Here is a 15,750-nt window from a genome sequence, read left to right on the forward strand (position 1 = left end):
TTAGCCATTCTCTCCCTTGTTTTCCTCATGCCAGTTTAAGTGGGATTCCACTCCCTCTCGACAGAAAAAAGCCCCAGCCACAGCACAAGGGCTTCAGGAGCGGGAGATGCTCCACCGGTCTCCATAGTACTCCCAGACAAAGACAGGCCTGGTGATCCACTTCCAGAACCCAACCAACTGTGGATCCCAGTGGTCCTGACCCACAACCGCCTGCGGGACGGCGCAGGGAAGGCGGCGTTTCCTTCCACAGAGGCTGACTCCCTGCGACAGTCACCAACAGCAAGGAGGCAAAGACGGCAGGCAGAGCGAGCAGCCTGTCCGCCCCAGCCACCTGCTCCCTCAGCAGACACACGCCCACACGCTTGGTGCCCGAGCAGGGTGCGGGGTGCAGGAGGCCTCGGGTGCGGGGTGCAGGAGGCCTCGGGGTGAGCCAGTCATAGCTCCCAGCCTAAACCAAGGACAGAAGGCCATTTGCAAGCGGCTTAGCGGAGTTCATGGCGAGACCAGCGCTGTGTGCTTTCCATATGTGAGACGAGGTGGGGTCACAGCACCCCCGGCCCATGTGAGCCTGTGTGTGCTGCCCACCTCATGCGCTGCAGGGGGGGACAGAGCTGAGGGATGCTCTTAGACCGGGACTCCGTCTATGGTGACACCTTGGGAGGCCACCTGGACACAGGTTTTCATAACCAAGGAGTTGGGCCCAGGCTCATGCATCTGAAGGTGAGCAGGGCAATCTCGGGCCTCAGCAGGCAGATGCATTTCTAAGTATCCGCAGCTGCCACCCGTGAGACTCTGCCGGCCTTTTGCCTGGCAACCACCAGAGACACACCTGGCCACACACCTGGCCACACACCTGGCTGTTCCTCTTCTCTGCATTAACAGAGAGAGACATAAAACTCCCAGCACCCCGGCCTGCCTCCAAGTCACCCAGATTCAAGCCTCTGCCAGGGCCCCTCCTCAGCTCTCAGCCTCCCTCGGGAATCAAGCACACCTAGTTTGAGGCTGGCTCTAGCCTTCCTAGCTCTGTGACCCCAAGCAAGTTAACCTCTCTCAGCCTCAGTTTTCTCCTCTATAACTCAGGGCAGCTGAAGGCCCTCTGCTCTGGGGCTACACACTGAGCCCCAGCGAAGGGGGACTTCTCTCGCCTGGGTTTGATTCCTGGCCAGTGCACACACGACCTCATGCGCGGCTCAGCTTCCTGTTCCCCGGGCTCTGACCCCCCTCAGTTCCTCTTCTGTGCCCGGTGGACACACAGGGAGACATGGACTGTCTGAGAAGGATCGTGAGTTAAGAGAAAAGGGAAGCGTTCTGTGTACCGGCCCGCCCCACCCCCCACGACCCTGCCTCTTGGCCAGAGTGTACCCAAGGGCAAGCCAGTAGGACAGGGGAGCCAGGGCCAGCACCCAAGTCACAACCACCTGTGTTATCCCCACTTTCCAGACGAAGGCTCAGAGAGGTTGCTCGGAGTTTGATGGAATCCACCCCGCACAGCAGCCTCAGAGCCAGGGTCTGAATCCTGAACCCAAACTCTCAGCCGCGGCTTTGTAGTATCATCACGCCATCACCCCATCAGAAAGGTGCTGCTCAGAGGTTCACCATGCAGTACCCATTAGCCAGATGGGGGGAACCGTGCCCGGGGAAGCCAGACTCAGCTCAGCCGCTGCGAAGAACAGCGAGGAAAAGAAAGTGCCCAAGTCTCGTGGCCCATCCTCCCCGCCCCGGTGACTGGTCAGACAGCCTGGTTCTCTCTCCAGGTTGTTCCTCCTCCCTCCCAGACTCTGCCTGGGGTCACCAAGTCAGGTAGTCATGTGGCCCTCATGCAGAAGCCCAAGGCACAAGTCCCAGCCAGAACCCCCAAACCCGTGTGGAGCATCAAGGAGCCCACCCTGTTTCCACAGGCTTTCCAGGTGCCCGGTGCCAGGAAGGCTGGCTGGCATCACTAGAGGGCCTGCCAACAGCAGTCTGTCCATCAGGTCCCTGGGCTCCTGGGGCAGGAGGGGAGGGGGATGGAGAGACCATGTGTGTTCTCATCTGCTGGGGCAGCTCCGTCCCAGCAGCCGTAAGAGCAGAGGAGACAGGCTCTCTCCCAGGCGCGGGGATGTGACCATTACAGGGAATTCCAGAAACAGATGCCCCTAGAGAAGCTAATGTTGGATCATTAGACCAGGATTCTCCCACCCCACCCTTAAACCTCACTGCCCTCAAGTCAGTTCTCACTCAAAGGAACCCTACAGGACAAGGTAGAGCTTGCCCAGTGGGTTTTCAAGAATTGTAACTCTTTACAGTAGAAAACCTCACCTTTCTCCCACAGGGCGGCTGGTGGTTTTGAACTACAGACCTTGCAGTTAGCAAGTCAACACATTACCCACTACACCATCAGGGCTCCTCACCCTAGAGGGCCTGAATTGGCACCAGTGCCCGCCCCTTGAAGCTCCTCTCTTCCTATAGCTCAGTCACTGAGTCACTTTGAGCAGGGGACCATTGAGTCTCCTCTGTGCTTTGGGGACCTCCGTGTACATCTGATCAAAAGGGAGGTGGGACTGGCCTCTGCTTGCTTTCCAGACGCGTGAATTAAAGAACGATGGCAGAGAAGCAGCCCTCTGATCTCCAGGAGAGCACGATGCCGTAGGCAGTCAGCATATCAGTTAGGGACCCACGCCTTGGGGTCAAGTCCAAGTGACAGCTAACCCCCGTAGCGGTTAACTTCCTCACCCTCATCTCAAAGGCCACGCTGGGCTTCCCGGAGCACACGTGCCAAAACGGCAAGCGATGACCCACCAAAATTGCAAAAGGGGTGCTTGTGAAAACTAGTTCTAGAAGCGGGACATGATGACAGTTTGTTCTTATCTACTCGCTAGGCGGTGGGCGGGCACCATGGCTGCACGCGTGGGCTCAGGCGTAGGAACAATGTGAGGGCGGCACAAGGCCATGTCGTGTTTCATTCTGTTGTGCTCAGGGTCACTAGGGGTCAGACCTGACTCCAGGGCACCACCACCACAACAACCGGCAACACGGACAACGAACTAAAGACGTTTGAAAGCTCGCTTCTCTAAAGCCCTCCGAAACGACTCAGAGCTCAGGCTGACCACTGACTCCAGGCCTGCGGCCATCCCTTCTACCCTGGACAGAAGGCTAGCTACAGCCAGAAAGAGAGGACGAGGGCTCCCCGTCTGGCTCCAGTCGATTCTTCCATGCCCTCTGCGTGCAGGCAAAGAGTTTGTGCTTCAAGACTAAATAAAAGAAAGCAAAGGGGGACCGAAAACACAAGATTGGGAGAGAGAATTTCACAAGATGGATCAGAATCTGTACACGTGCCAAGAGGCTTCTTTAGCGCAGGTCATGGGGTCACACACACACACACACACACACAGCGAGTGTGTGGCAAGTTATCAACCTACGCACTCGGAACGTATGCACACTCTGTTTAGAAGAATTGATGCCTTCGAATGATGGTGCTGGCAAAGACTACGGAAGGATCGTGGACTGCCACGGGAAGAATGATGGTGCTGGCAAAGACTACGGAAGGATCGTGGACTGCCACGGGAAGAATGATGGTGCTGGCAAAGACTACGGAAGGATCGTGGACTGCCACGGGAACAAAGATGGTGCAGGCAAAGACTACGGAAGGATCGTGGACTGCCACGGGAACCGAGAAGTCTCACTCAGAGGCAAGGACGTAGTCTCGCGCACTCTGGACGTGTGGTCAGGAGAAACCGGTCCTGGAGAAGGGCAGCTTGTTGGTTAAGTAGCAGGGAAGCAACAGAGGAAGACCTTCAACACGGAGGCTGCCTGGAGGGGCTCACACACGAGAACAATGGTGAGGCCGGCACAGGGTTTCTTCCTCCTGCTGTCCACACGTCCCTAGGAGTTGGGGACAACGCACTGGCATCTAACACCACCACTATGTCTCAACAACGAGACCTCGCTCCGATGTATGCCTTTCGACCTAGCAATGGCTTTTCAATTTTTACTTTATCCCAGGGGAGGCATCTCAATCGGAGCTGTGTGCAAAGATGTACTTCCAGGGGTTTCCATCCCACTGTTGCTCATACCTGTGAGTATGAGCAACTGACATGGCCCTACTCAATACTCACCTTCATGAAGAGATCCCTGGAGATATGGGTGCTAGCAAAGTGTGGTGAAAAAAACAGACAGTGCTCGGCTACCAGAAAGAACAGCAAAGGCATATCTTCAAACAAGCAGCCTTCAAGTGAGGTGTCAACTAAGTCCACATGGAAGAAGCACACCAGCCTGTGTGATCCAAGGGTTCTACAGAATAACATCCAAATCTGGAGGCGGGAATGGTATCAGAGCTTGATTATGAACACCTGTTTTCAGAAAGTTATGGATGACAGTGGAGGCCCAAAATCCATTTGCAGGGCCCCTGCATGGATTAAGCCTTCAGTGAATCCCCTTCAGAACACAGTCCAGGGGTGTGAAACGCTGTGCTATCAGGAAGAAAGCACTGTAAAGTCGATTATGGCAAATGCAGTGAAGTTTAAATGTCATACCTTATCTTTTGATCTCCCTTTGACCCACTGATCGGTTGTTTCAGCTTTTTGGGTATTTTCTTTCTTTTCTATTGAGTTTTTTCTACGCTTTGTCTAGTGACTGTTGTTACTTTTTGTTTGTTTGTTGGCTTCCTGCTTGTGCTTTGCGTGATTTTCTGCATACAAAATCCAGGATGTGTACATCTAGAGAGACAGCGACTGGATTAATAACTACCTAGGGGCATGGCAGGGGAGGACGGAGGGGAGGGAGGAGGAGGAGCTAACAACAATGAGGATGAAAAAAAAAGTTCCGAAATTGTAGTGATGATTGCACAACTCTTCTTAATATGACTGGACAATAAAAGTGTACGTGTGTGAAGCAGACGCCAATAAAACTATTTTTTAAATAAGAGACTGTAATAACATCTGTAATTTATTAAAAATGAAAAAACAAAAAATACTCCAGGATAACCAATCACCACCAGGCCAATGCTAACTCGTGGCAACTCCTTGCGTGTCAGGGTGGGACTGGGCTCCACAGGTTGGCCTTTCTCCAGCAATACCTCCAAATGAGCTCCAACTTCCAGTTTGGGGGCTGGCAGCCAAGTATGTTGACTGTCTGTACCACCGGGACTCCATCCAATAATAGGGGGTACCCTTAAAAAAAAAAAAAGCACTGCCCAACAATAGAGTTCATCATAGCCGATATAAAATAGGGCCAGATGTTCACAGACTAACACATGAAAATAGTCCCAGAAAGTTTCTGGGTAGGAAAAGGAAGCTGAAGCCATATGCTGAGGTGCTATTGCTCAGAGGATGGGGTAACAGGTCATTCTTTCTTCTTCATGCTTTTCTGGATGTTCTCAACACTCTGAAGCAAGCACCCCTTGCTTTTTGTAACGCGGAAAACGTAGTGAACAGTATTTGAAAGAAGGGAAAATTAAAAGAAGCAAGAGACAGAAAGGGACACATGCGGGGGTCTGGAAAGCTTGGATCTGGACACCAAACTGACTACTTGCGGCTGATTCCAGTGTGACCTTGGGCAAGTTAGTTAACCTCTCTGTGCCTCAGACGCCCCGTGTATCGCATTTGCTCGCAGGGCTATCGGGAGGAGTAAATGAGTCCATACTATAGATATATCTACAGAGCTGTAGATAACTGCGAAAACTCTGACTCCATCATGCTAGGATGAGGCCAGGAATCTGCCTCTTTCACCGCCCCTGACATGATTCTGAAACTGGGAGAAACACTGGAAAGAGACCCACAGCCGTGTCCCTCAAGGGTGGCTCCAAGGTCATCAGTAGGGAGATTGCAGCATGAGCAGCTTTCTGAAGAAAATCACTTCCTACCCTCTGCTCCTGCCCGTCTGTGGAGCTTGGTCCCTTGCCTCCCCAGGTTACTTCCGGGCCTCACCTCCGGGCAAGAGGTGGGCGGTCGCGCCTCCTATGGGCAGGTTTGGGTAGTGCAAGGAGAAGAAGGTCTGGCATTTTTAGGATAACGGCCATGCCCTTTGGCAAAGGGGATGGACAGACGGCGGAATTCTCTGGTTCACCAAGGATGAATAACAGCCACCAGGCTTCAGAACGTATGGGTTCTAGGCCTGGTTCTGGCAGTAAACTGGTTCTAGGCCTGGTTCTGTACATACGTTGCCATCATCATTTTGAGAACATTTTCTTTCTATTTGAGCCCTTGGTATCAGCTCATTTTCCCCCTCCTTCTCCCACCCTCCCAACTATAACTGTTTATGGGAGTAGAAAGCCCAGTCTTTCTTCCACAAAGTGGCTGGTGGTTTCGAACTGTGGACCCTGTGGATGGCAGCCCACTGCATAAACACTGTGTCCCTGGGCTTCCCTCATAGGAACGTATGTGGTTACAAGCAGGGTCTCTGGCCTTGAATTCTGCCTCTGTCACCTCGCAGCTGTGTGGCCGTAGGCAAATCCCTCAGCCTCTCTGAGCTTCCTTTCTTTCACCAGGAAAATGGATTAAACAGATACATAGAGTCACATGCCTAGTTCATAGTCTCATGAAATGACTGTAGCTCTGCAAAAGCAGAGGCAGTCAGAGTTTAAGTGGTTCCCGAACAAAGCATTCCCTGGACCCTCTGAAGGGAGCCCGGCTTAGTCGGAAAGCTATCCACATTTCCCCATTCAACGCGTCCCCCCTCACCAGGCCCCTCCCAAGAGGCCTCTGCCTGATGAGGCACCTCAACCCTCCCCTCACTGCCATCCGATCCATGCTGACTCAGAACGAACCTGCAGCACAAGGCAGAACTGGCCCTGTGGGCTTACAGACTATGGCAACTTACAGGAGCAGAAGGCCAAGCCTTTTTCCCTCGGAGCGGCTGGTGGGTTCGAACTGCTAACCAACACATAACCACTGCACCACTAGGAGTGGGTTAAATCTTGGGTAGGGGGTTGGGGCCAGACCTACAGTAAGATTAGTCCTGATCCAAGGTCTTACCTATGTTGAGGGGTGGGGAGCGGGCAGCGCAGCAGGGCGATCCTTGAGCGAGAGTCTGGCCACTCACAGAAAAGCGACCCTGATAAGTACCTACTGAGAGTGTCCCCTTTGTACAGTTGGGACAACAGGGCCTAGGAGACTAAGCAGTCTGCTGGAGGTCACACTCCTCCTAAGTGGCTGTGGCAGGCTGTATTTTCCAAAGACAGTCCCACCGACCCCTCTCTTGTCTCACATGCTGTTCCTGCAGTGGAACCCGGGTCGCTCGCAGCAGGTCAATGCTGACGGTGGAAGGGACGCTGCTAACTCCCCACACCAGTCCAGGAAGGGGGCTCTGGCTTCTGCCGGGCTCTCTTTCTTGGGACGTGTGGCCAGCTTCCCCAGCCATCGTGCTATGAGGAGGCCCAAGAGAAAGCACATGCCGAGAGGGATCCGTGTGGACGGAGCCTAGGCCACAAACCAAGAGGCAGCATGCAGCATCGGGTGTGTGAGGGAGCAAAGGCTTGGATGGTCCCAGCTCCTCGGCTTCCTGCCACCCCAAATGACCCCAGTAGGGCAGCTACGGGCTATCCCCGCTCAAGTGGCGGGTTCGTGAGCAAAATACATTCCGTCATTACTTGAAGCCATAAGCCTTTCGGTAGTTTATTCTGTACACGAGACACTGGAAGGGTGGCAGAGTTAGAATTGGAACCGAGTCAGCTGGTTCCCAAGCCTGTGTTCCTCGTCCCTCTTCAACAGCCCCTGCCTGGCGAGGGATTCGAGCTTGGGGCTTGGGACCAGATACATCTTCATGTATTCATTTATGTATTCACCCACTCAAATGTCTATTGCGCCCTGTTTGTGCTCCAGGGAGCCCTGGTGGCATGGTGAGTTACACGTTGGGGTGATAACTGCAAGATGAGCGGTTCAAAGCCACCAGCCACTCCGAAGGAGGAACACAGGGTTTTCTATTCCCATAATGAGCTATAATCCCAGAAACCCCCAGGGGCATTCCCACCCTGTTTTGCAGGGCGGATACGGTCAGAATCCACTGCAAACAGTGAGGATTTTGATTGGCTGTGTTCCAGACTCTTCCCCGGGGCTTCGGCCCGACAAGTGAAGCCCCTGCCCTCGGTAGGTGTTTATGCAGACATTGAAAATGGGGTGATGTGATCCAAAGGGGACTGTGTGGCGTGGGAAGACCTACTTAGAGGGAATGATCTGTGGGGTGTCTTCTTTGAGGGGGTGAAACCAGGAGGTATCAGAGGGATCATCCCACTTTATGATGAGTTAGGGAAAAGCCACTTACTAGCTGTGTGGACTTGTGGAAGCACCCCAGCCTCTCTGTGCATTCATTTCCTCATCAAATGAGGATGCTTTGAGAACCCAGGAACCCCGCTGGCATGGTGGCTACATGTGGGCAAGGTCAGCAGTTCAAAACCACCAGCCACTCCAAGGGAGAAAGATGAGGCTCTCTACTCCCATAAAGAGCTACAGTCTCAGAAAGCCCCAAGGTCGGTCCTAGCCTGTCCTGTAGGGTGCCGAGGAGCCAGAATTGACTCAATGGCGGTGAGTCTGGCTTTAGAACTTACCTGTAAAACAGGATTGCTCAGAGGAGGAAATGAAGTCATACAGGTATGCATCCCTTCTAGTCCGTTTGGACCGCATGTTCCCCATAAGGTGTCCTGTTTGACTTAACAAATAATAATAATAATAATAAAGGAAAGAGCACTCCTTTTGTTTATTACTCCCCCTGGGCAGTTCTAAAGCCCCAGGCCCAGACCTAGCAGTCTGGAGCACCAGGCCACTCAGGTGGGCGGGATCCAGACGGGAGAGCAGTGGGCAAGCCTCCAAGGGCTCAGCCCACAGGCAGGCAGGTGGGATAGGCACTCGGGCAGGCTCCCTCGGGTTCCGCTCTCACCGCCTCCTCACCCACCCTGCCCTTGCCCTGCCCCACCTCCACCCTCTCAGCCAGCCAGGCCGCCAGTGCCCACCTCCGCCAGCAGCTCCAGCAGCACCAGCAGCATTGGCACCAGGACAACCGAAGGCCGGCTCCCATGAGGCTTCAGTGGGATGTTCACACCACTTCCAAATCATGTCACATCCTCTCTCACAGCCTTCACCGTGGACCCTGAACCGTGTGTGTGACGCGTGTTGTCTCGGGCCCCGCCCGGGAAGAACAGCATAGAGAGGGGTGATGGCGAGCATTACAGAGACCACGGTCCCCAGTGCAGTGTTTGAAGCCTCAGAAGCCACTCTGGCCCCACCAGAAGCTGGGCCAGCCACGCCTACCAGGCAAGTAGGGCATGAGGGGGCCTCCCACTACTGTCTTGGTGCTCAGGCCCGAGGGGCACCTGGTGCAGGGGGTGCATGCACTTCCCTGGCGTCCACCCACCCTCTGCAGCGGTGATTCTCAACCTTCCTCATGCCGCGACCCTTTAATACAGTTAAAATAGTTCCTCATGTTGTGGTGACCCCCCCGCAACCATACAATTATTTTCATTGCTACTTCATAACTGTACTGTTGCTACTGTTATGAATCGGGTGACCCCTGGGAAAGGCTGAGAACTGCTGCTCTGCAGTCATCCCTGACTCATCCTCACTCCACGGTTCACCCCACACCCCCATCGTCAACCTTGGCTCAGGGCCATAGGGATGAGGCTTGGACTGGTTGGCCCTCCCCATGCCACCACCCCCCCAGAGGCAGTGGCCACCCACACAGCCAGTGAGGGGAGGACAGAGGAAGAGACAGGAGGGAAGGCTGGAGAGAGGGGAAAGCTGGGCAGGCAGAAGACTCATCGAGCCCCAGGGGGCCAGGAAATCCTGCTGAGTAAAGTATCACCTGCCATGGGGACAGGCACACCCTGGAGGACCCTGAAGAGTGCCCAGCAGGTGGCCAAATGCACGGGTACCCAAAGAAAAGGAGGCTGGATCGAGCGGAGACAAGCAACAGTGTACACGCAGACACCCTCAGAGAAGCCACACGTAGCCACATGGATGCTCAGACACACAAAAGTCAGAGCTGGACCCCACCCCCACCCCCACCCAGGGGCACAGGACACACCAGGAGCAGTCCTGGGCACACAGCAGTGCCTGTCCCTCTTCCCCTGCCCTTAGCAGCCGTCGAATGGGCAGGGTCCTGGCTTGTGCTCAGGTCTCCCAGCCATCGGCCATAGCTGCCAACTGCTGACCTGAACCTGCCCAGGCCCAGCCAGCAAGCCCAGTGGAATCCAGGCAAGAGGCTGAGGAGACCCTAGACTTGAATTAGGGGAGGGGAGGGAAGGGCAGGAACGAGCCCTGAGCGCCACCGAGTGGGAGTTCAGGCAGGGCTGCGGCTCAGCCCAGCCAGGTTCCCCAAGCACAAGCTTGGCTGGCCAGCCACCTGCCTCAGAGCTCCCTACAGCTTCAAGTGTGCAGACACCCCCTCTGGCAGTTACATAATCTGCTGTCAACTTACGAAGGTCGCAGCTTGATGACCTCATTTTCAGGCGCCAAGGAGATAAAACAGTTCACTGGAAGCCAGGTTCACACACACTCTCTCTCTCTCTGCTTCATCTTCCTGTTGACAAGCCACATGGAGCTACGATAGAGCCAAAGCCCTGGAGCTGGAGGAGCCACGTGGAGATTCACGCCAGTGCTGAGATGCTTCTACTGCCACTGGATCCACAAGACTTTCCACCCAATGGCCTATGATCTTTCTGCATTTGGCGTCATTGTATGTGTTGCGTGAGTCTGAAGAGGAACTTATATACTGGTATCGGATATATGGACTAATATCAGACTTGTGGGCTTGATCTGGACGGGGCTGGGTTGTTTTCTTAATGTACAATTACTCTTTATATAAAGCTCTTTCTGATACACATATGAGTGTCTATGAATTTGTTTCTCTATACAATGCAAGCTGGCTGGCTACGTTACTCTGGGTACATGAGAGAAACAAATCCACAGAAACTCATATGTACAAGAGCGAGTTTTATATAAAGAGTAAGTGCACATCAAGGAAACATCCCAACCCAGCGCTGCCCATAAGTCCGACATTACCCCATATGTCCGACACCAATCCACAAAGTATTCCTCCATCTCACAAAACAGACGCAATGATGCCGACTGCAGGAGGAAAGCCAAATCAGTGAACACGTAAGCATCTCAGCACTGGCAGGAGTCTCCACACACCTGCTCCAGCACCCAGGGCTACATCAAGGTAGGTCCATGCAGCTTCTCCTCAGGGATGTCTTACAGGAAGTGAGTCCTGCCAGCTGAAGCAGGGAACTGGTTAAGGCAGCTGCACCCTGGTCTGACTATCAGAAAGCAAGAGACCTGAGAACTAGAAAGGCAAAGCTCACCAAGCCATTTTTCGCTCTGCCCTTCAATTAACCCCACATGTGTTTATTGGCCAGGTTGGCACAATAAACTTAAATTATCTCACCAGCTGAGGTGAGCTAGGAAGTAGGACTTCTAGATCCAGAGCACCCGAGCACGGAGAGAGGGAGGGGCACAAAGAGAGTGTTGTCCTGCCCCACAGTGTTCCCCCTGCTACTTAATGAGGGGAGAGGGGGAAACAGTCCTCAAGTCTGACCCATTCCTGGGGCTCTCCCATCATTCTGGGGCCTGGCGGCACAGAGTCAGGAAGAAGAAGGCTGTGAAGAGGCACAGAAGAACGGTTTTCTTCTCTGAAACGGAGGCCAAGTCACCTCAACCACCTGGCTGAGCACAAGTCCCAGCTCCATATACCTGGCCCTAGCTGGCTCCAAGCATCTGCTGCTGCCCAGAAGCTTCAGCCACCAGGGGCTGTGACTCCTGGAGCCCAGCGCTCCCCACCCCCATCCCACCACTCCACTCAATCTCCCAAGCTCTTCCTTGCCCCTACTCCCCATACACCCCCGGGACCCAGAAAGGTGGGGGGGTGGGGCTGGTAGTCTTGTATTTTTTTTTTTTTAAAAAGACTCTTTAATTTTTTTTTTAGTTGCTCTCAAATTAACTCTGACTCGTGACCACGTCATAGGTGCGTGCCATCGGGCTTGCAGGCTGGCTTTCTAGACGCGGAGCACCAGGCCTTTCTTCCGAGTGCCTCTGGGTGGACTCGAATAGCCAATCGTCCAGCGATTAGCAGCCCAGCTTGTGAACAGTGCCACCACCCAGACACTGGAGCCACAGCAAAAGGAACCCCAAGGTGCGGAGGTGGGGAGGAGTCTTTAAACAGCTCAGTCAACGAAGCTGCACCTCCCAGCCGAGGCTGAGAGTGACCTTGCCTGCGGGTGGGGGGTGGACACCGTGACCTTTGGAGGGCCAGCCCGAACATGAACAAAAGGCAGCTGGACACCTTCCCCACTTGTGACCTCTCCCTGAGGGGGCAGCCTGTTGCTCAGAGATGGGAGAGGGGACAGAGACAAGGGCCACCACGGTGCCATGGAAACAGGCCTGGCAGAGACACGTCGGTACTTCCGGCAATTGCCGGCTCGTGACAGGATCTAAAGTGTTTGCAGACAGTACCTCCACGGCCAAAAGGGCAAGTCGACAGGTTAGCAAAAAGAGGAAGAGGCAGCCTAAAGGTGCTGTTCCCTGAAATAGGAAACCTCCCCTGGCCCCCCCAGCTCATCCTCAGCCACCACCTCCCTTCCCCCATGCCACCTCATCACCCTCCTGCAAGTCCAAGCCTGCCACCCCTCCACCACCACTCCAGGCACCCCGATTCCCTGTAACTCACCCCCTAGCCCTGGCTCCCCCATCCTTTCTGGCCAGTCTGCTCTCTGCTTCCACCAGCTCGCCCTGCCTCCCTGCCCCATCCTGCCCACCCACTGTGGCCCAGACCAGTGCCCACGGCCATCTGCTGCCTTTCAAGGCCTGCATCCTCCCATCCTCCACTCCTCCTTCCAACCCCTGCTTCAGAGCTGCCTGCACCCCGCACTCCGCACCCTCCTCTGCCCATGCTGGGCTCCACATCCTCTGGGAGCTGAGCCCAGGGGCAGGCACATTCCTGGCTCTGGGGCAGGCACAGAATGGAAATTGGAAACATTCCAAGAGTCTGAAAAGCAAGCCCCTGATCCCTGGAGGCACTGCTTAGGTCAGAGGTCTCAGCCTCAAAACACACCCCCCCCAGAATCTCCACCCAGGAGAGGGTCCATCGAGGGAGGTTTTAGCAGGGGTGTGGGGGTGGTCTTACAGAGCCTCCTCTCCTCGGGGAGCAGATGAAACCCCAAACCACCCAGAAAGGGATGTTTGCTTGAATCTCTAGAAACACCTCACTTGGGGAGCCCTTCCTATGGACCCAGTGCTTTATTCAAGAATTCTAGAACTATCTTACTTAACACAACACCCTGATACAGAAACAGGGGCTCAGAGAAGTGAGGTCATTTACCCAAGCTCCCTCTGTGGGCAACATCTCCGTGTGTCACTTCAAACCCTTTGGGCCCCACCTCTTGCTTCAGCTACTTCTGCAGGGACCAGTGTCCTGCAGGTCCTCACCAGCATCTTACAGGGGCAACTTGCCAGGGCCTCTCCGTAGGCAGCTCCAGGCCTCCTCCGTATCTGCAGTGGGAGATGCCCAGAGACACTCACTCAACCCTCACAGCCTGAAGTACATGGGAGTCAAAGCCCACAGCGGCACCTGCTCAAGGAGGGCAAAACACGTGTGATTTCTTCCCTAAGCAGGTAGTTCTGAAAGGCATCCCCAAAGCTCCTCAGAAGACCACCCAGAGGACCCCAATTGCCATCAAGTCTATTCTGACCCCTCGTGGAGATCACATGCACGGCAGAATGGAACTGTGCTCAGAAGGGTAGGTTTTCAAAGGTGAGGGGTTTGTTTGTTCATTTTACCGGTAAGAGCTCAAAACACAGGGAATGCAGGACCCATAAGCCCCTCTGGACCAATCATGAGAGTAGCAATACCAGGAGGGGAAGGGAAGGTGGGGGGAGAAAGGGGAAACTGATCACAATGATTGATATAGAACCCCCTCCCATGGGGACAGACAATAGAAAAGAAGGTGAAGGGAGACAGCAGTCATTGTAAGACATGAAAAAAAATTGATAAATTATCAAGGGTTCATGAGGGAGGGTGGGGGGAAATGAGGAGGTGATGCCAAGGGCTCAAATAAAAAGAAAATGCTTTGAAAATGATGATGGCAACATATGTACAAAATTGTGACAAGAACTGTAAGAGCCCCCGATTAAAAAATTCAACAACAAAAAAAGTGGATCAGCAGGTCTTTCTTCCGAGGTGTCTCTGACAGGACCTCTAGCCTTTCAGTTAGCAGCCAAGCAAGTTGGCCCCCAAACAGAATGCTGGTAGGCAGAAAAGAATGCATCTTCTCATTGCCTTCCGGACCCCACTCCAGAGATCTCTGCATGCCAGCCTTTATCTCAGACTCTCTGGTGGGGGATGGGGGGTGGGGGGAATGCAGGTGGAGGTACAGTAAGGGGCTGGTGGTCAGGGGCTCAGACTCAGGTCTGAGTGACAACACCGGGATAAGATGGGCCTTAGGTAGCTCTGTGAAGCCTGCTGCAGCCAGCTCTCACCGAAATACTCCCCACACCCCCACCGGCAGGACTCAGAAAGCCCAGTACATCTGCTTGGGGGTGTGGGTAAGCCTTCCCCCCCCCCATCCCCAACCACCAACTCCTGCCTAAGTCACAAAGATGGGGTAGCACGCTCCCTACCACTGCGGACCCCCCACCCCCAGTCACTCCTGGCTCCAGCTTCAGGTAGCTCTGCTAGTTGTTTACTCCTCTCCCTGCAGCAGGAAAGCCTTCTCCCCTCGCCCTGGGAAACTGAGGCATGGGGGTGGGGGTGGGGGGTGGGCCTGAAGGACCGTTCCAGAGTCACAAACCGTGAAAAGAACTCAAGCGCCCTGGCACCCAGCCCGGGCCGGTGCTATTATTCTCTGGGCGACAATGGGCGCCACTCCAGAGAGGCAAATCCCAACATTAGGACCAGGCAGCGCTTGCATTCCCGATGGATCTGCAGGGGAGCTGGAAAATGCAGAGGAGAGAGAGGCTACTACCCCCTCCCCAACCTCCCAGGTCTGGGCTCACATCGGGTGGGGGTCATGCCACAGTGGGGTCCCGCGAATACACCCCTGCCCTGAATGACCCCACCCAGAGCCGGAAGCCTGAAGCCCTCCACTCAGGGCCTCCAGAAATGAGCATCCGGCTGGAAGTGTCCCGGAAGGCCTGCCAGCCCCACCATCCTAGCCCACCGTCTGCAAAAGGCACGGGTTGGGGTGAGGGCGGGGTGAGGTTTGTGCCCCTTCGGAAATGAGTGAGTAAATAAAGCGACTCAGGCTGGCTGTCTACTGGGCTCTCCTGGGACCCCCCGGGCTTGTTCTTGCTCTCACCACCTGTAAACACCCCAACCTCGCCCTCCACCTCGCTCAGCGCCCCTTGCCAGAGTCTTGGACCGGGGCTGGACAACATGTCCCTCGCGCGCGCCCCGATACACGGACAGGTGTGTGAGACGCCCCTCCCTGCACGGGTGTCTGAGGACAGTCACCCACCTCCCAAACAGCCCACGGCGGGTGGACCCTCACACACATCCAGACGGACTGGGATTCCCTTTCCAAGCACACACCTTCTCGCTCACGACAAGGCGCAACGCCACGTCCAATCACACCCAGGACCCGCACGTCCTCCTCTGGGCTGACCCTGGAGTGACCACCCAGCCCTGGCGCCACTGACCTTCTGTGTCGCCTGGCGCGTCGGGCTCACGCTCCCACGGGGACGGAATGGCGGCAGGCAGTCCAACAGCTGGCCACCCTGCCCGCGCGCTCGCAGCGGCGGCGGCCACCCCACTCCATCCGGACCCGAGCCCCCTCCTGCTGGGCGGCGGGCT

General features: G+C 55.0%; 1 protein-coding gene across 1 annotated transcript in view; it reads right to left on the reverse strand.

Annotated features, from left to right (window-relative positions):
• The window catches only part of RAP1GAP2 (RAP1 GTPase activating protein 2), a 267,961-nt gene extending 252,271 nt beyond the window's left edge, over window positions 1-15,690 (reverse strand). The window contains exon 1 of the mRNA XM_045299948.1: window positions 15,597-15,690. The gene's annotated coding sequence lies outside the window, so the exon portion shown is untranslated. The remainder of the gene's footprint in view (window positions 1-15,596) is intronic.
• Window positions 15,691-15,750: the final 60 nt, after the last annotated feature.

Source organism: Echinops telfairi, unplaced genomic scaffold (assembly GCF_000313985.2).
Source record: "Echinops telfairi isolate 266 unplaced genomic scaffold, ASM31398v2 ScPeMD7_7458;HRSCAF=8496, whole genome shotgun sequence".
NCBI classification, from domain to species: Eukaryota; Metazoa; Chordata; class Mammalia; order Afrosoricida; family Tenrecidae; genus Echinops; species Echinops telfairi.